This window comes from Rhineura floridana, chromosome 3 (assembly GCF_030035675.1).
Source record: "Rhineura floridana isolate rRhiFlo1 chromosome 3, rRhiFlo1.hap2, whole genome shotgun sequence".
Lineage (NCBI taxonomy): Eukaryota > Metazoa > Chordata > Lepidosauria > Squamata > Rhineuridae > Rhineura > Rhineura floridana.
Window position 1 is genome coordinate 158,738,898 of NC_084482.1, and position 26,412 is coordinate 158,765,309.

Sequence of the window (26,412 nt, forward strand, 5' to 3'; positions counted from 1 at the left end):
CAAAGAGGGCATAGAGTCCAACGAGCTAGAAATCACAAAAGGAGCAGAGCCTTCCACAGAATCGTTGTGGGCGGTGATACTGGGCCCCAAGAGTAATTTAGTATTGAGGACACCCTACTGACCCAGGGTGACCTTGAGATGGAGAATGAAATCAAGGAAGCATCCAAAATAGGAAGTGCTGTAGTAAGGGGGGGGGGAGAGAAAGACTTCTGTTACTCTCTCACACTAATAAAGTACCTCACCAAAGACTCCTGAGGAAGCTCACGGAATAAGAGGAAAGGTCCTCTTATGGATTCATAACTGGTTAAGGAACAGGAAGCAGAGAATAAGAATAAATGGATAGTTCTTCCAATGGAGGGGTATAGAAAGTAGAGTCCCCCAAGAATTGATATTTGGACCTGTACTTTCTAACTTACAACATTTGTGGCTTTTTAGTTTGGGGAGAAAATAAGACTATGCATGGTGTGGAGAAAGCGGGTAGGGACTTATCCCCCCCTCTCTCATAGAACCTGGGACCAGGAAATGAATATGAATGTTGGAAGATTCAGGACAAACAAAAGAAAGTACTTCTTCGCATAGTCAGAAATATGGCCTGAGAAAAAACTGGACAAAATGGGGGGAAATGTTTTTTTTCTGTTTTTTCCTAGAAAAGTGGTAAAAGAAAAATGGAAAAATTGCAGGGGGCCATTTTGTCCCTTTTTTTTTCCCTAGAAAAATTGAAAAAAAACCCACCCTATATTCTCCCCTCAAAACCTTTTTTTTCTCTGGGCCTTCACATCTCTTGTTATTACATGGTGTCATTTCCCTCTCTCTTGTTAATCATGAGGATTTAAATAAATGTGAGGGACTATAATGAATAGTTCCACTTAGAAGTAAATGGGAGTGTGAATTTGGATATCAGTAACCCAGGTTCAAATCCTTGGCTATGAATGTAATTGGGTTACTCTCTCTCTCTGCCAAACCTTTCTCCTGAGGCTGTTGCAATGTCAAAAGAGCGTTGCGATAGTCCTTGGAGGAAGAGCAAATACAAAATATAAGTAGCTTTGCCAGCTCTGTTGCTGCAATGCTTGCTGTTTTTCTAAAGAAGCAACACCTGGCAAGGTTGCTCTATATCCTTTTATTTTTAAATCAGGCTGTCTTGCTTCCTTCACTTTAATTAATCTTTCTGAAGGTGTCTGCAATGAATTGCTGGTCTCCTGTGCTGAGCTTCAATTTACAAATAACAGGTGCCTTACAAATAAGTGCAAATTAGGAGGATTATTCATCTTTCACTTTGAGTTATAGGCAAAGATGAAAATTCATCAATTCAGCATTCTTAAGCTGTATGGCCCCCTTCCTTCTTGAATTCTCTTCCAATTCCCATAACTTTAGGCAACTTTGCCTCTGACAGGGAATGTTTTTTATCCTAAATTAGTACTGAAACAAGTGAGTGGAAGTTTTACATGATGTATCTGGTCAAGAGCTAGGCTGGATCAGTGCAGGTGGGGAATTTGGAACAAACATTCAAACAAAGCTCCTTACACATACAATACTTGCATGCCCAGGAAAAGGTTACCATATAATCTTTACCTGCAGTACTAATTTTACCTGTGTGGTAATGCCAGCTCCTGGTTTAGGAGGCCCCTTGGGCAAGGTGTTCTCAGCAGGCCCCTGTTTCTCCCCACTACTGCCTAGGGGAAAAGGGCAGAGAGTGAACAGGCAGTGGCAACTTTCATTATTCCCTCCTGTTCCCTCTCAGTTGCTTGCTGGCACTCTCTTTCTCTGTGTCAGACAAATGGAATGGGTTTGCAAGTGGCAATAGCAAGAGCAGCAGTAACAGGGCGTCTGGTCAGGGCCAGAGCTTGGAAAAGTTACTTTTTTTGAACTACAACTCCCATCAGCCCAATCCAGTAGCTATGCTGGCTGGGGCTGATGGGAGTTGTAGTTCAAAAAAAGTAACTTTTCCAAGCTCTGGTCAGGGCTGTAGTGTGGACCTTGGCAGGGGCCCAGTGATGCCAACCCCTGAGACTGGCTCTGATGTTTAGAAAGTATTTTATATGGGGAACGTTCAAATACCAATGGAACAACTCATCAATAAATGCATCCCTTTGGGCTTCTTCTTGTCCGCTTCCACTCTTATATTTAAAATTACAGGAAATCCTTCACATCTCTTCATTGGTTGCTCCAACAGAGGCATGGCTCTCAAAATGGGAGGCTGACTTTCCTAAGGATGGCTTGACACTTAGGTCTAATATTCTTGTAGAGTTGAAGGCATTCACACATCACAATTGTTCTAAGATTATCTGAACACCAACATTCCAGGGAATATTAAAACTTGCAAAGTTTCCAGCATGTTAATGCACTTTATCAATGCCAAAATGTGGTAATAGACTTTGGCCTTAGCAATAGCATGTAAAATATTCATCCTGAAGTTATCATGGAGACACAAAAGACACATTACAAAGAAGTTGGCACATATTAATCTGTACTTTGAGAGCTCATTGTGGGTACATATAATGATATATCCTTTCCTTGTTTATTTTTTTAACGATGCTGCAAGTTATGTTGGACTGAGAGTGACTTTCACAGGGAACCCAGTGAGCTACATGGTTGAAAATGGATTCTATACAAAATAATATTTGATAAAAATATTAATCAATTTTAGTATAAAGTGCTTGTGTGTAATAACTGATGGTAACTGATGTGGGACAAACTAGAATTTTTTTTACTCCACGACTTCTCAGTTTCTCTGTCTGAACAATCTACAACATATGATTCTGGAATAATAGGCCCCAGGCCAGTGCCTGGTCTAGTTAAAGCAGCATGTTGGTTTTTTCCAATTCAGACCCAATTCTAGAATGGCTTTTAATGCATAGTTACAGAAATAGGTTTTCTTAAAAATCATACTAATTCATAAATGCAGGGCTTTGTTGCTCCCACATTACCATATATTTCTCTTGAGTAAGTAAAGGATACCTGGAAAAACAAACAGGGGTACCTGAAACTAGAAAAGTTTATACAAGTTCTTTCTCATCAGTCAACTCCTAAAGCAGTAGAATTAAACAAGGAAAGACTCAAGGGAGCTTAGGTCAGATACACCGAATTCCCAAGGCATATCTTTACATGTATTTAAGGAAAATAGAAAGAAACATAAAATGTGACGTTTAAGAAAATAAACATAAAACAGTATGCTGGCTAATGACTCTCACAGATCATATATACTATGCATATATATATATATATATATACACTATTATATATAGGTTAAGGAACAGGGTACAGATCTTATCTAGTTACCAATTTCAAGTAGAGGGTACACAGTATCTTCTTTCAGTGGCTACTAATCATAATGACTATATCTCCAGGACCACAGATAGCATCCTTGGAGAACAACAGCAGAACAGGGCTATTATTTAGAATATTTGTATCCCACTTCATAGCTCTAAGAGGCTCTTAAAGCAGTTTACAAAAGATTAATACAGTAAAAATCACATTCAAATCTAGTATCAGGAACAGAAATAACAAGGTGTCCCTATGCTGCCAGCATGTGGCATTTCCTGCCCTTGTCCTTGGTCTTCCCTGATTGTTGTCTTTTGACCTCTGAGTACAAAGCAAGAGAGCCCACTGTGGTTCTGCAAGACCAAGAAGTGGAGACAGGTGGCTGGAACTAGCTAAGCCCATAATGAAAGCAAGTCTTGTGTTGCTGGTAGTTGCTGGACAATAGCTCCCACTGAGGATTTGTGAGGCAAGGAAATGCAGCTGAGCAACTGGATTACACTCATCCCATGATGGAGGCAAATCTTCCCTCCCTTGGTGACACTTACCCACATGTCCCATTTGTGGGCCTCTCACTGGCATCTGGTTGATTACTGTGGAAAACAGGATGCTGGACTAGTTAGGCCTTTGGTCTGATCCAGCAAAGCTTATCTTATATTTTATGCTTTAGAGTGGAAATCCAGCTTCTGTGAAACAGACTACTCATAAAACCAGCTGAGCCACATTTGTTTAATCATATCTCAGGGTGTGACCACATGAATGAAAAAAGCTGCTTTCCTCTCCCCTGCTTCTCCCTGTGGTCAACCGCCCAAACTTTTTTCCCTGGCAAACCAGAAATGACTTTGTCCCTCAGCCGTGTGTTCCTTTAATAATGTTAAAAATTGCGCGCACACTTTTCATGTGAATGGGGCAGAAATGGAATCAGACTGCACTGCAGCTGTCATGCCTAGTTTGGCCCTGTGCCTCTGGCGTGGTTCTCCTCCAGTTCTCAAAAGTTCTGCAGGACAGAAAAAACAAAACAAAAGAACATTTTAACAGCAAGGTGTTTTATGGATAAGTTTTCCTGAGGTTAGGGCAAAATGCATGCAATTCCAAACCAACCGGGCTGGGGCTCAGGAAAGAGGAGATATGCATGTTGAATCTACAACCTTCACACTGGCGCTGTTCCTGCCAGAAAGCGCTGAACAACGCAGAACAACAATCAAAGGCCAGAGGGGAATGAGTCCCCATTCGCATTCCAAAGCAAGAATTGTCTCAGAAACCTTAACTTCTGGGTTCAGAAGGTGTTGGTTCAACACGGCTTTCCCCTTCAAAACACTTACAAGCAGCAGGATGGAGAGACTGAGTCCCTGCTTTTGATTATTTTAAAGGAGAAATCATAACATGCAAAATGGCTCAAATTAGGTGAATAAACCATTCCTCAGAGGAAGGCAATGGTTAACCCTCTCTGAATCCTCCTCACCATGAAAACCCTATTCATAGGGTTGCCATACGTTGGAATTGACTTGAAGACAGTCCATTTCCATTTTTTCATACATCCAGGCTCTCCATACTTAGACAAAATGTATGGGGGTGGGGAGGAGGCAGCACTGTGGCAGCAGACTCCACCCACATGCCACACCATATTCATTTTCCACTGCATGTCTGTAGCGTGTCTATGTGTGCATTGCTCCATGCAGCTGGCAATCCTGCCTTTGCAGGGAGAAGACACTGCAGATGTACAATGGAATATGCATACAATGGGGGATGGAGCCTGCCCTCAGTCCTACGTGCATTCATATAAAACACCAAGGAAATCTTGAATGTGGGGAAAAGCCTATGGTGTCAGTCAGGGATGGCTAACCTGTGGTCCTCCAGATGTTGGACTCCAGATCTCATCAGCCCCAGCTAGCACGGCCAGTGCCAGGGAAGATGGAAACTGAAGTCCAGCGACAGATAGAGCACCAGAGGTTCTCATTCCTGGTGTAAGTGAAGTGCATTTTTAATATCTTTGGACATTTTCAGAATCTTTCTTCTGCCTAACCTGATGTCTAGTTCAGTGGAAGAAAAGCATGGCAGTCATGCTTCTTCTTCAAAAGAGTCTGGAATTATTTTCAGATCATGCAATGGTGGACCATCATCATTATCTTTAAGATCTTCTGCTCCTACATTTCAGCTGTGGACTGAGTTTTAGGCAACACTAACCAATCAGCACTTAACCTCACCTTACCCTGCAAGGCTGATTTGCCATGAGTCCATTTTGAGTACCAATTGAAAACTGGCTTGCCATGATTCTAAAAGTCATATGAATGGTGCTGAGCTAGCTATGTTAGTAAAGTCCTGTGTTTTAAATAAGATTCCAACATAGGGTGTGTCCTCACTGACACTTTACTACTAATTTACTGCGGTAAGTACAGCTGCATATGGTCCTGCCTCTGTTTGATTCACATGGCTAGCAGTAATTCAGTGTTAACTTGCTGCTGGAAGATCCGGACAGAGGAGTTTACTGATGTTTTCCCCTTGACTGCTTGAAAGAGTCCGTGCAAATGTTTCAGGTGTAGAGAATAAACATGTCTATCCTTCCCAAAAAGCTATACCCTTTTCAAAAGCAGTGTTACCACTACTTGTATGGTAAAATGTATTTCTTTATTAATTAAAATATTCACCCTTTATCTATATAGATGCCGGGTGCAATACATAAAATAAATTAAGCATACAATAAAATTATAAAACAACATGAGATGGCAACTGCTTTACTTCGTAGCCTGGTGATAAAGGAGAGAATAGCTGTATTAATTAGACATGCAAATACCTCTTAATTGCTGAAGTTAGTATGGCATAAACTGCCAGTGTTTTAAAAGTGAATGCACCCTAACATAGGCCAAGCAGAATGAGGTTTTCACTGTTGCCAGATCAGTGCCACCCACTCTGTGTGCTCTTCAGCTATACCTATCATTAGCATAATGATGTTCAGCTACCATTTATAACCTCTGCCTCAATGTGTCCAGTGTAAAAACATGTTGTACATGTCAGTCTCATCTTTGCCATGGATTTTTGATAAGAAATATATTTTTAGTATTCGCTCGCTCCTTTAAACCCTGTTAGTAGAGGCAAATTCTATTCATAGGATGGTATTCTGGGAAGCAGAGAGACCAGTTTGGTGGCAGGGATGTCTCACATTTGTCTAATGTTTTTAGCTTTGCCACACTTCCATTTCCTCCATCTGTGGCATCCCTGTCTGCTAGAGTGCCAGATCAAACTGCTTCCCCCCTCCCCTTGGGTTGTTTTCTCATCTTTATTAATGTTTTTTGGCAGTGATTCACTTCCTTCCTCGTTGCTTTCCATTCTTTAGTGAATTTTAAAATAGCTTCCATTACAGACCTCCCAACCAAATGTCTGGCAGATTACCTACCACCCAACATGCTTTTGTTTGTTTCTCTTGCAACTGGTGAAGAGGTTAAGTAACCACCCAGCCAGGACTTAAAAGATGGGACCAGGATATAGAGAATGTTCTTCCCACCTGGCCTTTCAGTGTTCTAAGGCTGAGCCAGGCTGCGGAGCATTTCTGTTAGCTTGTTAGCTTCCGTTTATTGTTGGCTTTATTATAGTTTGTTGTCAATGTTTCTCCCGGATGTTTGATTTTTTTTAAAAAAAAGCAACTGGAAGTCCTGGGAAATTCAGACAAGACACATATTTTTTAATGTTGTATGACATGTACGTGTAACCTATATATCACATCACAATGGGCATGGAATCTAATCTTAGAAAGGTATTTTAAGCACTTAATTTAAATGGCCTGTTTAGAAGCAATATTCTCTGCCACTGAATTCCTGACCTCCTTCACAGACAGACGGTATGCAATTTGGAGGTAAGGGAGGAGCACCCTGCACATGCTCAGAGGCAGTCTTTTCCACTTGGCCGTCAAATGCAAGGACAGTCATCACAGTTAACAGGGAACAAGACTCAAGTTCTAAACCCAGAATCAGCTTTTTAGAAATGTTCTTAATGTTTTGAAAATCAATAACATTAAAATATAACATCAAACATTTCTGGCATATACAGAACAATTGTTCATTCCAAATACATTACAAAGCCCCAAATTGCATTGAATAACTTAAATTTTATGCAGATCCTCTCCAAAGTGAGGTGTGAGTTGACGGAGGATGAAGCTCAGGTTCCCTCCCATATATATAGATGAAGAAAGGGAACCAAGTCTTGTCCAATGTGTTGGGTTTGGAGATGCCCCTGACAACCCTACTAAATTGCATTAAGTACTCTGACAGGGGTATATTCCCAGTCCCAGAATCAACTTTTGAAACTGATTTAGCTCATTAATAAGAGATATTTGGTTCAGTTTAGGCTCTGATGCTAATTTTTTTAGGGCATATGTCATGGCCTAAATGTATGCAGCAATAACAGCGTGTCCCTTTTTTTGTTACAGGAGAACCTGCTTTGGGAGGGAACCCTTGGGAGTGAAGAAGCAAAAAGGGGAGGGACTGTCCTTATTTTCTAGTACCTACCTGATCATGGCTACTCACTGTCCCTACTTTGCCCCTGTTGTTGCCTTTTGAGGATCCTTTGCTTAAAAAATTGCTGTGAGTTGGTAGACTTGCCTCTCTTCAGAGTTCATCACTTTTCCCAGGATCTCTAGTAGTTAAATCATGGAGCAGTCAGATGTATTATCCTAGTGTCAGTGCTGTAGTTGAACACTATGGCAACATGCAATGTGCAGAATTTTAGTGTGCACTTTTCCTATACAAACTGACTCTCAAAATTGCCATAACTGAGAAAAGAGCCACAGTCCAAATATGGGACAACACAATAAAGGGAAGCTTCTCAAGGAGTGAGGAACTGAAGTGAGCTGACTAACCTTAAGAGTGCAAAGATGATGTTCTTATTTTCATAGTTTCCTTCAGGTGTTAGGCAAGATGCCCTAAGTGGGCTGGACTCACCTCTTTGCAACTGTCACCACTGTCCTCTGTGCCCAGTTTGTCCCACTACCCAGAATGAAGAGCTGTGGATTTTGGGGTAGCCATTGCTATAATTCCTAGGGAATAAAAGCCATGGTGGAATTACCTGATGCCTAGAGACAGGAAAGTAAAGCTTGCTTGTGCTGACTTGGGAAGCAGCAAGGCTCACCTGAATGTAGAGAGCTGAAGAGCTGAATGACAACAATCCACTGCCATTTCCTGCAGCTTGCTACAATCAGTGCATTTCTCGTAGGCTCCTGAACCTGTGCAGAAAAGAGTGTCTGTCAGGTAATGCTTGACACTTTAAACAACTTGTCTCATATTACTTCAACCCAGTGGGATGGAGAACATGGCTCAAAATAAGATCTTTGACTGTTAAAGTATCAGCACAATACATCCAGCGTAACTTACACATTATGCTCCATCACACTATGTTAAGGGAGAAACACACCTTGTGTGCTTGGCCCTAAGGGGCCTTCAACACAAATTGCCCAGTTCTGTGTTTACTTGGAAGTTACATTGATTTCAGTGGGACATTTCATGGTAAGTATCTTGCAGTGCAATCTTATACCTGTCTACTAAAAATCAAGACAGATTGAGTTCAATGGAGTTTACTCCGAACAAGGAAGTGTGTTTGTAAGGCTGCAACCTTATGCACAATTTACCAGGGAGTAAGCACCACTGAACTCAGTTAGCTTTACATTTGATTTACAGCACTGGGTCCTTAAAGCAAAAGGTGGATGTTGTGTTATTCACCTTGATTTACAATCTGTTAGGGCAAGCGTTGTCTACTGATTCCATTAGTGCTGCCTGTTGGCTCTAACGCTCTTTATCAGGCAAATGTATCACATCAGTCTTTCCAGATAATGCCTTTTATCTCAGAGCTGTCTTCTGTTGTTCTGGAGACACTTTTCTCTCTTTCTTCCACTCTTTCTGCCTTTCTCAGCTGGAATGAGATGTCTGGGAAATACTTCAGTTTATTTTAATCTGATGGGAACCAATCCCTGTTAAATCCCCATCGGTTTTAAATCACGATCTTTTTTTTTAATTAAACCAATCCTTATGCTTCTCTGCATTTGCAAGCGATCTTAAAGATGTTGTGTTTTAATATATTTTAAAGTCTATTTTTAAGATGTTTTAGAGTGTTTTTAGTGTTTTTGTTTGCCACACTAGACTCGCACTGAGAGGAAGGGCAGGATATAAATTTAATAAATAAATAAATAATAATCTAAAGTCAGGATTCAATACTCACTGGTTTCTTTTTACAAATGTCAGGGGAGGTATGGTAAGTTATATAGTTTTATTTAATTATTGTTATAATTATAGCATATATCTACAGATTAGACAAGAAGAGGACAAGGGAGACAATTTATACCAGAAATTCAAAATAATGTTCTCATCATCACTCCTTGCGTGTGTGAAATGTGAGAACTGTAATACTTAGCTTAGATTCAAGGATCAAAACATATTTGATTTAAGAGAAATTAAGCCTTTTACCATTTCATTCATGCCCAAAAAGCATTGTACACACCCTACTCCCACCCTTTCCAGGAATCAGCTGCTGAAAACCTCCTTAATTTAATGTTTGCCATTTTTCTTTTATGAAGTGCCTCCCCTCGCCCTGGGAAGAGTGAATCTGGCATTCAGTATGTGTCCTAATATTTTGTTTATTAATTTATTATGTGTCTATCTCAATCTTCCTCCCAAAGGAGCCCAAGGCAGTCCTTAGATTTAAACCTCATAACACAATGGATTTTTGCCAAGCTATAAAGGGCAAGATCCCCGGCACTATTCTTGGATTTTTGAGTCTAAAGCAGCAAAAGGAGAAACTGAAAGGATGCTTTAGATCTGCACAAATGGGATCACAAACAGGTGAAAACTGTGTTTCAAAGCAACATTTGATGTTTTCTGTCAGATATTTTTGTTAAATCCCCCTTCCCCCCTCTGAAATTTGGCCTGCTTATAGTAGTTGCCAGAAAGTCTCTCTGCTAAATTTCATAGTTGCAACAAATAATGAAAAGATTTTTCCACTATTATAATGGAAGGATACTGACTGAGACATCCACCTTGATCATGCAAATACTCCCACACCTGAATAGTAATAGTGCAGACCCCACACTTAACTAGGCAAGCCTGCCCATTTTTGGTGGATTGTAATGAAGGGTGGGAAGGCACTTGCAGAGAAGAGTTAGTGGGTTGATAGTGGGATATTTAACATGTCTCCCACCCACCAATTATCTCCTGTGTTCACTTCCCATGACCACTTTCCCCCATACCCCCCCATCATTACGGATGAGGGGGACATTGCACTTATGCCCAGCAAACACACCATGAGAAACACATGTTTGGCAAATAAGTTTAATCATGTAATACGTAGTTCTAACGGCAGAGAATGGTGCTAGTGAAATACTGCTGAGCATTCAAAAATGCATCTGATCTGATAAAGTCTCTGGATGCTGTAATCTGATGGACGTTCAGATTAATGTTCAAAGATTCATGCCACAGCAGCTTTTCTCCACAAACCACAATGTATATCAAGAGTTGTTGTTACTTTTAGCCCAAGTTAAATGAATAAACTTTGGGCCGTATTCTTGAAGCACGTTCACTAATTTCCTTGATCAAAGTAAACACACAAAGCCTTCTTGGACAATTGTATCATCATTTCTAATTACTATGGCATTCTCTTTCCTGTATAAAACCAGCTTGAAAAAATCACTATCTTACCTTTTTGCTGTCACAGATCTTAAGAGGCATGCATGTGTCACATAAGATCAGTGACACCCGCATGCCAGTTTTACTGTCAGGATGAGTGTTGCAGCAAGCTCTTTTTTCCTTCCTGTGGCTGACACTCCATCAGTAAAATTTTAGTTAATAAATCATCTAACTTTTTGAGACATTGAAGGGGGACTGCTATGGAACTTAAATAAAGGGTGGTATAGCAGTGTTTAAATAAATAAGGAAAGTTAAGATAACTTACAATTCAATAAACAACTACTCTCCTCAAGCGTTAGATTCCATCTATTTCATTCTCTGTTACAGTATAAGCAAAATAGCATCTCAAAAATAAGTGTGCTCTTAACTTTCAGCTCCACCATTGAAAATTGCCTCCCACTGATCAATCAGCTAAAGCTTTAGTTTATTAAATCAATTGTTATTCAGCTGATAAAAGATTGCAAACTTCTTTTATTATTGTTAAATGCACTTCACAGCAATCACATAAACATGGTACAATCTTTCCTAATTGCTATTTTTCTTCTCTCTCTCTCTTTTACACACTTTTAGAGATGGGTCTTAAAATGCATTGCTATTAAAAAGTAATATCGCAATGGACCTTCACTCTTCCAGGATATAATCGTAAAGCAGAAGTTCTGAACTGTATATTAACCAAGCTGAAGATTGTCACTGGTAAGTGGAGCAGCTGCAAAAGTAAAGCCAAGCAAACCAGATTTGGTTGCTCCATCTTTCTTATTTCCATGGCTCTGAGTCATATCCTAATTCTAAAAGGCCTGGGTGTTATCAGTTATAAATTCTGACATTTTGCCAAGTAATCTGTCTGCCTGCCAAACTCTGGAAAAAACCAGGGCACTGTTCCTCTAGGAGTGCAGTCCTATTTACTTGAAAAGGAGTCCAATTAAAAACACTGGGATTTACTTCCAATGAAATAGGGTAGGAATGGGCTTCAAATATGGCTTAGTGTATAGTACAATACTTACTTGAAAGTAAGTTTTGCTGAAATCAGTGGGACTGCTTGGACCAGCTAGACAGGCAGAACTGAGTAGTTTCAATGTGTGGATGAGACAGTGGTGTCAGGACAGAGGAGGGGTTTGGACAGGGCCAGTTCTAAAGGGCGGCCAGGTGGGGCACTGGCCCAAGGGCCCCTGGAACTACAAGGGCCCTTGAGGGGGCCCTCTGCTCCCCTTCCACGATCTGCGAATTCAAAAAGGAAGCAGAGCAACTTTTAAGCTGATCCCTTGAGGAAAGCTAATAGGACCTGAAAAGCATTCATTTCAGGATGACTCATTCCTAAGGGATGAGGGTGAAAATGTTTGTGACTATCCAGACAAGAGAGGGGTAGAACTAAATAGTTAAAGTGAAAGGAAACATGATAGCCATTCAAAGAGGCCAAAATGCCATAAGGAAAATGTGTAAGCCAGAGACATTTGGAGAGATACACAATATATAGGTGTTTAAATTGGGGATGGGTGAGAATTCCGGAGAATTCATATTTAGCACCGGATTTTTTCAGTGGTTTGCATATTCTCCATCTTTACAGAGTGATCCTGTTTGCTCTGAACTTCAGCAGGTATACCCTGACACTGGACTTTTTCCTCTCAAATATTCCCTTGAGTATATTTTTCTTTTATTGATTTCACTCACAGCCCTAGAGAGTCCTTAATGTGGGTGAGACTCTCTAGTCTTGCCTCCTAACCTCTGTAGTGTTAAACCCATTAAGTGATTAAAAAGCAAGCCTGGAAACTAGAGAGTCTCACCCATGTTAAGGACTCTAGGCTTGCTGAGGAGGAGATAGGGGATGGGGGGGCACTGAAAACTACTTTCCTTCTTTCTTTTCTGAAAGTAAAACAGCTGGTCTCTGTTTGCTAACATGAAAACTGACCGGCCTCAGTCACAGCTAGGGTTGTCGGGTCTCTGGTTTTCACCCGGAGACTCTGGTTTTTGGAAGGCCTCTCTGGGTGAGTCACCTTAATCTCTGGACTCTTAGCTTTCATTTAAAAAAATTAAGTTTCTAGGTAGTCTGGTTCAAAAGATATAAACCAAAATGTCAGCCCCCCCCCGCAATTTCTGTTAGTACTAGCTGCTCTAATTCCTGCCTTTTCAGATTTTTGGCCAATAAGTGAAATCCAGGTTGTGATTGACAAGATTTGTTCACCCCCAGGCAGCATCTAAACCCCATTTCAAGTTCTGAGAACAGTTTCCTTTTCCTGCTTGTCTCACATCAGGAATTCAGTAAATTTATAGCTTCCACCAGCATAAAGAGTACTTTCTTTGTAGAGGATTGGGACTTGCTTCTGAATAAACATGCATAGGATTGCACTACAACAGAAGATCACAGCAGGATCTTGGTGGACATACACAGTAAACAATTTTAGTTATAATTATAATAAAAATGTGCATGCAGGTTTTTTAATTACTTGCAAAAATGACATATTATACATTTAATTTTTCAATTAATTTTTGAACAGAAGTTTTAAAAAGTACACATGCTGCAGTGTTATACTTTTCTAATTAAGGAGTGAAACAAGTTTAAATTTTACTGGACTGTTGAAGAGGGCAGTTTGGACTTATACTCCAGTGTTATAGCAGGTGAATCAAGCGAGGTATCTAGAGCACAGCCTTGTCCCGATTTCTTGGATGAGTTTCAGTTGGTACAGCTCGAGGACATTAACAAGGTGCTTGAACAGGTTCGTGCAACCACTTCTGTACTGGATCCTTGCCCTTCTTGGCTAATAAAAGCTAGCAGGGATGGAACAGCCGGCTGGGCCAGGGAAGTGATTAATACCTGTCTGTGAGAGGGGGTGGTCCCTGGCTGCCTTAAAGAGGTGGTAGTGGGACCATTCCTGAAGAGACCCTCCCTGGACCCAGAAAATCGTAATAATTATAGGCAGGTGGCAAATGTTCCATTCCTGGGCAAGGTCCTGGAACGAGTGGTGGCAGGCCAGCTCCAGACCCTCTTGGATGAGACTGATTATCTGGATTCATTTCAGTTGGGTTTCCGGCCTGGTTTTGGCACGGAAACAGCCTTGGTCACCCTGTATGATGACCTTTGTCGAGAGAGAGACGGGGAGTGTGACTATGCTGATTCTCCTTGATCTCTCAGCGGCTTTCGACACCATCGACCATGGTATCCTTCTGGGATGACTGGCTGAGTTGGGAGTGGGAGGGACAGCATGGCTGTGGTTCCACTCCTATTTGGCGGGTCAGCTCCAGAAGGTGGTGCTTGGGAAGCATTGCTCAGCACCCTGGACTCTCCAGTATAGGGTTCCGCAGGGGTCAGTTCTGTCCCCCATCCTGTTCAACATCTACATGAAACTGTTGGGAGCAGTCATCCGGAGCTTTGGAGTGCATTGCCATCAGTATGCTGATGACATGCAGCTCTACTTGTCCTTTTCATCTTCTTCAGGTGAGGCTGTCAATGTGCTGAACTGGTGCCTGGCTGCCACAATGGACTGGATGTGGGCTAATAAACTGAGACTCAATCCAGACAAGACTGAGATGCTGCTAGTGGGTGGTTCTTCTGACCAGATGGTGGATGTTCAACCTGTCCTGGATGGGGTTGCACTCCCCCTGAAGGAGCAGGTTCGTAGCTTGGGGGTTCTCCTAGAATCATCTCTGTCACTTGAGGCTCAGGTAGCCTCGGTGGCATGGAGTGCCTTCTACCAACTTCAGTTGGTGGCCCAGCTATGCTCCTATCTGGACAGGGATAACCTGGCTTCAGTTGTCCATGCTCTGGTAACCTCTAAGTTACGTGGGGCTGCCTTTGAAGATGGTTCGGAAACTGCAGCTTGTGCAAAATGCAGTGGCCAGATTGGTAACAAGGACCAGAGTTTGAACATATAAAACTGTCCTGCTTGCATTGGCTGCCTGTATGTTTCTGAGCTCGATTCAAAGTGCTGGTTTTAACCTATAAAGCCTTACACAGCTTGCAACCACAATATCTGATGGAACGCCTCTCTCGACATGAACCCACCCCTAGACTACGCTCAACATCCAAGGCCCTCCTCCAGGTGCCTACTGCGAGGGAAGCTGGGAGGGTGGCAACAAGGGAGAGGGCCTTTTCAGTGGTGGCCCCCAAATTATGGGATGATCTCCCTGATGAGGTGCACCAGGCGCCAGCACTGTTATCTTTTCAGCACCAGGTCAAGACTTTCCTCTTCTCCCAGGCATTTTAACATGTGTTTTAAAATTGTTTTTAAAAATGTGTTTTTAAATTTGTATATTTGTTTTTAATGTTTTTAATTATTGTAAACCGCCCAGAGAGCTTTGGCTATGGGGCAGTGTACAAAAGTAAATAATAATAATAATAATAATAATTTGTCTTATTCACAACCTGTTTTGAAAACCTTCCCAATATGAAGCTTTTCTGGGAGTAAAGCTGCAATACTAATTCCACATACCTGGGAGTTAACCCCATAGAATTCGGTAGGACTTACTTTTGAGTAGGTATGGTTAGGATTGTCCTGAAAATCAGTGGGGCTTTTGGGTGAACATAGAAAAGAATTCTGTTGTAAGTCTTTCTCTCCCCCTTCGATCCTTTTTTTTTTTTTTTAAAGGCAGGGCTTACTTAGGTGACACTGCTTTTATTTGGCATTAAACTAATACTTTAAAAATGTTATGCAATGGCCAACTGGTTTTGACAATAAACTATTATATGAGGTGTATGTATTTGTACTTCTCCAGTGCGTGTGTATATGGAATCTTTCCCTATGAGGTAGGATTGGAAACTAAGGCAGCTCCCAACAAAAAATAAAGCCACTTAAAATCCAATAGCCATCAAGCAAGTATAAAACAGTTGCAAAACAGCTTAAAGTGGCATACTTCTGAATTTTGGATTGGGTGAGTGAAGTTCCTTATCACTGAATTGCAGTCGTGTGCATGCTTCCCTGTTTGAGTAAGCCTCCCTGAATACATTGGGACTTGCTTCTGAGTAAACATGCATAGGATTGCACTATAAATATCTTTACAGGTTGTGTAAATAATAAACATCTTTGACATTCATGCTTACATAAATATTTATTCATACTATGTCTTGATATGTATCTGATTTCACACCATGGTTTTAAGTTATTATTTACAAATTATTACTTCCTCTATATTTTGAGTGTGCCCTACTTCCTTGGGGTGGTCATGGTCCCCTCTGTTGTTTTTACCCCAAGGGGCAGATTAGGCTGAGAGATGGTGCGTAGCACATGGCCACCCAGTAAACTTTGTAGGTTATCTCCATTTTAAAATTTAATTAAAATGATTTATATGTAGACAAAATTTATGAAGAAATGCAGATCCACATAATACATTTAACTCACTTTTAAAGTGCATGACTTCTCCCAAAGAATCCTGGGAAGTGTTGTTTCCCCCTCACAGTTATAGTTCCCACCACCCTTAACAAACTACAGTTCCCAGCATTCTGTGGTGTGATTCATGTGCTTCAAATGTATGTAGAATGTGCTTTAAACGCATGGTGCAGATCTGCCCTAGTATGCTGTGCATTCCTTAGTGAATTGAAAAGAACAATTTAAAAGATACTTTTTTAAACAGGTGGTAGTGATAGGGCACATGCTTTGCATGCAAAGGTCCAAAATTCAATTTCTGGAAAAGGCTATTGCCTGGAATCCTGGACAGCCAATGCTAGTCCATGTCATCAGTTCTGAGCTAGATGGTACCAACTGGCCTGTGTTGGTATAAAGCAGATTTCTTTGTTCCTAAAAGTGGAAAGAGACCCAAGGGCCACAGTGACTCCAAAATTTATTTATGTATTTTATTTACAACATTTATATGCCGCTTTATTGTAAAAAACTTCAAAGCAGTTTATAGAAGGAATTAAAACAATAGAATTATTGGCAAAAACAATTAAAGACAGGTATTTAAAAACATTCAAAATAATAAAACAAAAACAGACAAAAAACATAATAGCTTCTACATGCCTGGGTAGGCTTGCCTAAACAAAAATATTTTTAGCAGGTGCCAAAATGAGTACAATGAAGGCACCTGCCTAATGTAAATAGGCATGAGTTCCAAAGAATAGGTACTGCCACACTGAAGGATCAATTTCTTACAGGAGTAGGACATGTACTATGTGGCACCCATAACATGGAAAGCACACCTTGAACTTGGCCTGGTAGCAAATCAGCAACCAGTACAGATTTCAGAGCAGAGGTATTATGTGCTGATAGGGTCTCACTCATGTCAGCAATTGTGCCACAGCATTCTGCACTAACTGCAGCCCCTGTGGCAGGTTGTACTGCATGGGGATTTCTGTGGCTTTAGCTGACTGGCTGCCAGGATTTTTTAGTTTTGGGTTTTGGTTTAGGAATCCTGACTGGTTGTGGGATGCTGAGTTTTATGCCTTACTCATAGAAATTTTGTTGTGGTTGGTATCGTATTGCATTTAGGAAATCATCACTGTCTTTTCTTTTTCTATTTTGATTTCATTTATCTTTAACCTCACTCCCTTACATCCATAGAAAAAACAACAGTGGTTCCATGTGCTCAGCTCAACCCCCTTAAACCCAGTGATGATGCACCTTGTTATTTGCATGGTGGTTTGTTTCTTGTCCAGTAGTGGTAATAGAGAATTCATATACTGGGAAGTGTGGCTGCAATTGCTGTTGTGCCCAAGCTACTGCCTGTGAAGTTAGACCAGACCATGTGTGTTTTCTCTCTGTCAATTATTACTCACTGGAATTGGGTTGGCTGTTAAAGTTAGTATATAGCAGCCCACAGAGTAGGCAAGAAAGAGTAGAGAATCTTCTTAACTCTTACTCATTTCTCAAATCTCTTTCTGAAGTGAGAGTCAAGTCTGTAAAGAAGTTTGGAGCAGCCACGTTAAAAGGGGGACAGGGCATTCCAGGCAGGGGGCTGCCAACCCTGCTTTGATATGGATATCATTGCAGAGGATCCCTAGTCAAGCCTGACCAGCAGCACAATGCTAACAATATCTACTCAGAAGTAAGTCCTATTGAGTTCTAAGGGGCTTAGTCTCTTCGTAAGTATGTTTAGAGTTGTAGCCTTCAGGGGCATCCATATTTAGTCATAAGTGCTCCCATCTAACATCTCCACAACACTAGATTCCTTTCTTCCTACAGTGGCCTTCTGGTGACTGGCCTGGCCTGAGGGCACTTAATCCCTTCTTGCCAGAAGCAAGTAGACTAGATTAAATGTCCCTTACCCAAGCTTTCTAAGCAGGTGAGAAGGAATGATTCCATCACTTCAGATGGCCCTGGAAACATCCTCATTTAGCTAAGATTTCTATCTTAATTTCCAATCAGATAATTTTTTTGTTTGAGTTGTATACTCCAAGCAACTGTGGTTGATGCTTAATGTATCATGCTTAATGACATCACTAGGCTCGCCCCCATGACATCACTAGGGCCTGCCCCAAAATCTCAGGGTTTGGGATGCTGCTGACCTGGCAACCATAGTCACAGCAGAGGAGGAGGTGGTGAAGCCACTTTCCTTTCCTTTATCAATACTTCTTTTCAAAACATATATATTTCCTTTCATTTATCAATTTTTCCTTTCAAAATATTAATATTTCCTTTCAAAAAACCTACTTTCAAAATATTGATTGGACTAGTAAAAGCAGCAGATAGTGGACAAAGAACGAACTTGAATCAATAGCACATGTTAGGTTGACAGAATGCTTTCGAAGTGACACCAGCCAACTGATTCAATCCCAAATTTAAACACTTATGCTAGGAGCCCTGAGCCAAGATGGGCAAGGTGAAGCACTTAGTTTTAAAGGAGTACATAAATAAGTGGGCATAACAGAAACTTGGTGGAAAGGAGAGAACAAGCTATCTTTGGATCTGAACTCCATAGGAAGAACAGGAAAGTGTTAAATGGGACACTCAACCAGAAAAACATTGCACCAGTTCCAAAGGAGTTGCATTGGGTGCCTATGTGCTACTGAGCCAAGTTCAAGGTGCTTGTTTTCACAAACAAAATCCTATGTGGCTTACAACCTAAACACAGAGTACCTTCTTCCCCGGACATTAGTGGGGACACCCTCTTGCCACATCTGCCAGGAATTTGGTATGTGGCAACACAGGGGAGGGCATTCTCAGTACAAGCACTCTGATTATAGAACTCCCACCCCCTTCAAATGTGACTGGTGTCAAAGCTTATGAGTTTTCAATGTCAGTTGGGGACCTACGTATTCACCCAGGCCTTTGGCTGAATTTGTCTCTGCTGCACTTGGATTAGTTATTGCTATTTGTATTATTTATTTTATGGGTTTTGCTTATTGATCTGTAGATGAAGGAGTTTTTATATGCCACAAATAGTTTTAATATTTTAGTGATCTTTGTTCATTGCTTTGGGAAGCATTTGTTGTCTGAAAAGCAGTCTACTAAATAAATAAGGACATACTAGAGATAATGTTGCTCTGTAAGTCAAAAAGGAGACAGTCATACATGATAGAAACCCTCAAAGGGGCAGACTCCTCCCCAGAATTTCTGTAAGTGGCTAATGTCCAGAATGATTTTTAAATGGAAGAATGAAATAAAGGAAGCACCCAAAGGACAAAATGTTGTAATCATGGAAGACTTCAAGTACCCCCTATTGACTGGATAAATAGCACGTTCCAGTCACGACAAAGGTAATATTTTAGTACTCTAAATGACTATACCCGCAAACAGTTGGGCATGGAACCAATGATAGGGAAAGTGACCTTGAACATTAGATTAAGTGGCATCCAAGACTGTGGAACATGTAAGTATTATTGAGCCAATTGGGAACAGGGATCATGGTGCTACCACTTTTACTTAATTCTTTCTTGCCCTTTCTTCCCTGTGTCCCTTGTCTCTGAACCATGTTTGTTGTTTTGTTCAAGAATAGGTAGAGCTCCTTGATACAAATGTGAGGTGGGTGAGGCTAAGAAAAAAATGATTTGTTCATGACTACTCAGTTAGTTTCCTGGCCAAGCAATGATTTGAACCTAGAACTCCCAAGTCCATCTCTGACATCTTTTTGGGTCTGAAATGTAACTAAGTACAAGTCATAATCAGCCTGGTCCAAACCTGTGTATATGGAGCCCTAACTTTCTGATCCATTGTCTTAACCACTACATGAATGCTACATAAAAATGTTTATTTATCCCTGTATTTTAAAATTTATTCCTTACTTAAACATGTCTCTATCTAGCCCTCCAGGCAGCTAACTTAATAAAGCAGTGGTAAAAACAGTCTAAAAAGAATATCAGTTTAAAATACCAATAAACATCATATCATACAAACTACAAATTGGCACTGAAAGAGCAAGATATTTAAAAAAAACTGTCAAGCAAATTCCAGGAAACATATGCCAGTTCATTTATCAACAAAGCCTTATCCTCCAAACTTACCTCTGTAAAAGACCAGCTGAAACAGAAAGCTTTTCACCAACTTTCCGAAAATAAAACTGAGCTGGCCTGGAAGGGTCACTTTTGGAGGGGAATTCTACATCACAGGTACCAGCATAGGAGTGGCTTTGCTCTGTGTCATCAATCTAGTTTCTGACAAGGATGGAACATATGCCTCCTGAGGGTGTTCTGTGGGAGCTTGAGGTTTGCAGGGGAAGCAGACAGTGGCCAGTCAATAGTCCAGTCAAGCCGAGAGGATACAGGATCTGAGACAGCTCCAAGGGTCCCTACTAAAGCAAGTACCAGAGAAGTTGCTCCTGTAGAGAGCTATAGCCAAGTTATGCAGCCTGGCCACGCTTGGCGTGTGGTAGGCTTAGAGATGTGAAGGCCCAGAAAAAAACCTGGAAAATTTCTGGGGGGCAAATGTTTTCTTTTTAAAGCCTTTTTTGTTTTCCAAAAATTTTTTTGGGGGGGACAGAAAATGGGGGGGGGGTTCTTTCAAATTTTCCATTTTTTTCTGGGCCTTCACATCTCTAGGTAAGCTCCACCGGCCTGGAGGAGCTGGCTAGCTAATTAAAGGGCCCTCATCTTATTTCACAGTCTCTGATTTCCGCAAGGCTAGGGAGACCGAGGACTTATCCTCTCAGTCAGAGGATGGTGGTTGAGGCATGTCATCCGGCTGGGAGGGTCCTGAATAAGGTGCTGGCAGTTTTCCTGTTCCTTGTCCTCATCTGAGTCCTCCTCCTCTTCATACTGCAAGGTCCCATGGTGATGGGTTGTCATGACGTAAGAAACCTCAGTGTACAGGAAGGGGCTCACATGAGATGAGGGGCTCTCAAGGACACATAGGGCTTTAAAAAGTTAAAATCATCATTTGAATGGTGGTCACAACAAATAAACTCATTGAAATATTTTATTTATTTATTATTTATTGTATTATATCCCACCTTTCTTTTCATGATAGAAACCCAAGGCGGCCTACATATGGCTCCCAGGAGGTCTCCCATCCAGGCACTGACCAGACGTGACCCTGCTTAGCTTCAGCAGGAGCTGGCTTTATGTGCCTTCAAGCCATAGCCTGGGATTATTATTTTCTAATAATATTTAGTATTTTATGGGACACTTTCTTAGCTTCTTAAAATTCCTTGCATATATAATATTAGTTATCCTCACAACAACCTTGCAAAGTAGGCAGTGGGAGGTCACAAGTGGGAAATACTGGTTTGCCTAAAGTCACTCAGTGAGAGAGGCTAAATCTGACTAACTAAAATAGGCCTATCAGTGATGGGCACCTCTTTAGTTTCATCTTTCACCTTTCCTTATCATGCCAGTCCGGGAACCTTTATTGGGAGGAGGACAGGGGGAGTGTGACCCTGTTATTCTTACTTGATCTCTTAGTAGGGGAATACTGACCATCATTTATTACTTCAGTGTCATCTAGATTCAGCTCAAATCTGCTTTCCTCTATATAACCCTACCATGGACAAAAAGCTGAGAGCCAATTTGGACATCAGGGTAAACAACTGGTTGCAACTAAAAATGACAGATATGCATCTAGCTCCTCTCTTCCCCTCTGTAACTTCTAGTGTGGGGTGGGGAACATATGGTCCTACAGATGTTGTCGAGCTACAACTTCCATCATCCCTGACCACGCTGGCTGGTGCTGATGAGAGTTGTAGTTCATCAGCATCTGGAGGACTACAGGTTCCCTCCCTGGTCAAATGAACCTACCTGATGTCTTATTATTTATTATTTATTTATTTATTAGATTTATATCCTGCCCTTCCTCCCAGTAGAAGCCCAGGGCAGCAAACAAAAACACTAAAACACTCTTAACACATCATAAAAACAGATTTTAAAACATATCATAGCAAAACATCTTTAAAAACAGAACAAAACATCTTTAAAAACTTTTTTTTAAAAAAGCTTTAAAAACATCTTAAAAGCAATTCCAACACAGATGCAGACTGGGATAAGATCTCTACTTAAAAGGCTTGTTGAAAGAGGAAGGTCTTCAGTATGTGCCGAAAAGATAATAGAGATGACTGCTGTCTAATATTTAAGGGGAGGGAATTCCAAAGGCTAGGTACCACAACACTAAAGGTCTGCTTCCTATGTTGTGTGGATCAGACCTCCTGATAAGACGGTATCTGCAGGAGGCCCTCACCTGCAGAGCACAGTGATCGACTGGGTATATAAGGGATAAGACGGTCTTTCAGGTATCCTGGTCCCAAGCTGTATAGAACTTTGTACACCAAAACCAGAACCTTCACCTTAACCCGGTTGTTAATGGGCAGCCAGTGCAATTCTTTCAGCAGTCAGGTGCATGTTGGCGATACCTCGCCCCAGTGAGCAGTTGCACTGCTGAATTTTGCACCAGCTGCAGCTTCTGGACCAACCTCAAGGGAAGCCCCACATAGAGCACATTGCAGTAATCAAATTTGGAGGTTACCAGTGAACAGTGGTCAGGCTATCACAGTCCAGAAACGGCTGCAGCTGTTTTACCAGCCAAAGCTGGTAAAAGGCACTCCTAGCCACTGAGATCACCTGGGCTTCTAGCAACAAAGATGGATCCAGGAGCACCCCCAGACTACAGACCTGCTCTTTCAGAGGAGTACGACCCCATCCAAAGCAGGCAACTGACCAATTATCCGAACTCAGGAACCATCAACCCATAGCTCCTCTGTCTTGCTAGGATTCAGACTCAATGTATTGGCCCTCATTCAGCCCACCATCGAATGCAGGCACCGGTCCAGGGCTTGCATGGTCTCTCCCAATTCAGATGTTACATAGAAATTGAGCTGGGTATCATCAACGTACTGCTAACACCTTGCTCCAAATCTCCTGATGACCACTCCCAAGGGCTTCATATAGATGTTAAACAGCATGGGGGACAAGATGGTATCTGCAGCACCTCACAGCACACTCTCCCTGCCCTTCTCCCAATAAAGGAGCAACCAAATAGGGATGTGTTAGAATTCTGCCCAATTTGGATTTGGTACCAAATTGTCCATTAATTCACTTATTCTGTATCCTTGTGGCAGGGGGCTGAAAGACAATATTTCTGTAGACAATCTTGCTGTAAACTGCCCAGAAAGCTTCGGCTATGGGGCGGTATATAAATGTAATAAATAAATAAATCACCCAATGCTATTCTCCAAAAACTACCCTGGAGATAGGATCGGAACCACTGTAACTGAGTGCCTCTGATACCCATCTCACTAAGCCGGCTCAGAAGGATACCATGGTCAATAGCATCAAAAGCTACCAAAAGATCAAGTAAGAACAACAGGGTCACACTCCCCCTGTCCTCCTCCTAATAAAGATCATCCAGGTGACCAAGGCCGATCCAGTCCCATAACCAGGCCTGAACCCAAATTGGAATCACCTTCCCTAAAAAGGGGGTATTTGTGACCAGGCAGTAGTTGTGGGGAACAGCTGCAGCACTGGGGAACTGGAGAAGACCTGCCCTGTGAGTGAGTACTTGAGCATCTGGGTGCTTGCTTGCTCGCAGGAAGCCAGATTTCAACATCAGGAAAAACTTCCTAACAGTTAGAACCGTACGACAATGGAACCAATTACCTAGCGAGGTAGTGGACTCTCTGACACTGGAGGCATTCAAGAGGCAGCTGGACAGCCATCTGTCGGGAATGCTTTGATTTGGATTCCTGCATTGCGCAGGAGGTTGGATTTGATGGCCCTATAGGCCCCTTCCAACTCTACTATTCTATGATTCTATGAACTGAATGATAGGAGAAAGTCGCCAGTTGCCTTCAGAGTGAGAGTCTGCAACTAGCAGGAGGCTGGCCCTCCCTCTGTGTGAGACTGGGGGGGGGAGTAGATGTGCCCTGTGTGAAAGATATTGAGTGGGTTTGACTGTTCTCAATTCTCTCAGGGGGCTACTGGGATAACTGGACTCATATTCAATTGGTAGCCAGTGACATGGAGTGGGAGCAGAGAAACTTTGTGACATCATAAAACCACAAGGTAAGTTGTTACTAGATGTTATGAAGAGAGAGGAGGGGAGCTAGAAATGTGCTTGTGAGGACCACACATTTCCCATCACATTTAGTTTGGCTGTGAAGCAGTGAATATGAGTGAGGCAGCTCTTCAGAATTCTCTGTAAAACCCAAGAGGCCTCTGTCAATGCAAGGATTTCCATTGCCATGGTTTTATGAAGTGGTTGTAAGAATCTTTCAACAGACAGAGCAATAAACATGCAAGTGTTTCTGAAGTGGCTGTGTGCCAAGATCAAGCGTATCTTGTGCTCCATTATTCACTGTTGCTGCAAGTGGCAAAAAGAAAACACATGACATATCTTCTGAAAGGTGCCTGCTTGCCTGCCTTTTTGGATTTGATTGCGGTGAAAGCAAAAGCCAAACAGCAATGTCTCACATCTGAACCTGCCACTTAATTAACAACTGCTAAACATTTGTTATACTAAACTATACTAGCGGCTCACCCATTATTGCAGCTGTTTCAACTAAATGTAAATGTACTGCCTTCAAGTCAATTCCGACTTATGGTGACCCTATGAATCGGGGTTTCATGGTAAGCGGTATTCAGAGGTGGTTTTACCATTGCCTTCCTCTGAGGCTGAAAGGCAGTGACTAGCCCTAGGTCACCCAGTGAGTTTCATGGCTGTGTGGGGATTTGAACCCTGGTCTGTCAGGTCGTAGTCCAGCACCTTAACCACTACACCACACTGGTGTAGAAAAAGTAAATCAATGTAGAAAAAGTAAATCTAGATCATGTAATATGTTAAACTTGAAATAAACCAGTAATTTTATTAAAATCTTAGTTACCCAAAAGATTGTGTTTTACAAAGAGAATATGCACGACACAAGAGCATATGCCAGGTGCTCAAGAAAGATGGTGACTAAAAGCTCTGAAAAATGACTATGTAATATTGTGTTCCAGATCCAAAAGTGCTCTCTTAAGTAGGCCACCTGAGGCCCTGCTGTGCAGAGAAAAAAACCTGCAGGTTGGCATCATTTCTAAACTGGGTCACTGGAGGCTGCACGTGTAGTGTTATCACACCAGGGATCTATTGCCTGGGAGTATGCTGGAGTGGCATAATAATGCCACATCTATACTGTAGCTGCAGTTATCCAGCTGCATGAAACCCTGAATGAATAAGAGTGTGGCTCTGTTTACACAGCCAGCTTTACATTTAAACTGAGTCTGAAGGGCAAACTAGACATGACATTAAATGCAACAAACCTTTGAGTTTAACCTCCAGGTTTAAAAAAAAATGCAAACAACATCAGCTGGAGGGGGGCGATAGTATCAGAATCACAGCAGGCAGAGAGGGGGTTTAACTCTTTCCCTCCCTGCTGCAATCCTGAGAGGGAATCCCTCTTTCTCTGAAGGTGCTATTTTCATTAGGATGAAATCCCCTCCCCCTGTGGCATTTATTAGAAGAAGGCTAGGACTGGGGAGGGCAGCTATGAGAGAACTAAAAAAGGTCCTCAGATACAAAGATGTATCACTGAACACTAAAGTCAGGATCATTCAGACGATGGTATTCCCAATCTCTATGTATGAATGTGAAAGTTGGACAGCGAAAAAAGCAGATAAGAGAAAAATCAACTCATTTGAAATGTGGTGTTGGAGGAGAGCTTTGTGCATACCATGGACTGTGAAAAAGACAAATAGTTGAGTGTTAGAACAAATTAAACCAGAACTATCACTAGAAGCTAAAATGATGAAACTGAGGTTATCACACTTTGGACACATAATAAGAAGGCATGATTCACTAGAAAACACAATACAGAATAACAGAAGGGAGTAGAAAAAGAGAAAAACCAAACAAGAGATGGATTGATTCCATAAAAGAAGCCACAGACCTGAACTTACAGGATCTGAACAGGGTGGTTCATGACAGATGCTATTGGAGGTTGCTGATTCATAGGGTCTCCATAAGTCATAATCGACTTGAAGGTAAGTAACAACCACAAAATGTGGCCCTCAACACTACAGATGAGAAATAAGAGCACATCATGCAGCATTTCCAATGGGTTCTGAAATTCCTTACCTTTTGATGTTCATCACAGAATATTCCAGAAAGGATGTAGGGCTTTTCTGTTTGAGCAAGAGTTTCATTTCTGGGAATTTATTATTGTTGTTGTTATT

At 41.5% G+C, this 26,412-nt stretch overlaps 1 long non-coding RNA gene across 1 annotated transcript in view; it reads right to left on the reverse strand.

The window, feature by feature from the left end:
* Window positions 1-1,914: 1,914 nt before the first annotated feature.
* The window catches only part of LOC133380695 (uncharacterized), a 107,942-nt gene continuing 83,444 nt past the window's right edge, over window positions 1,915-26,412 (reverse strand). The window contains exons 2-4 of the long non-coding RNA XR_009761511.1: window positions 8,374-8,467; window positions 8,187-8,281; window positions 1,915-4,252 (exon numbers count right to left, since the gene is read on the reverse strand). This is a non-coding gene — a long non-coding RNA (uncharacterized LOC133380695). The remainder of the gene's footprint in view (window positions 4,253-8,186; window positions 8,282-8,373; window positions 8,468-26,412) is intronic.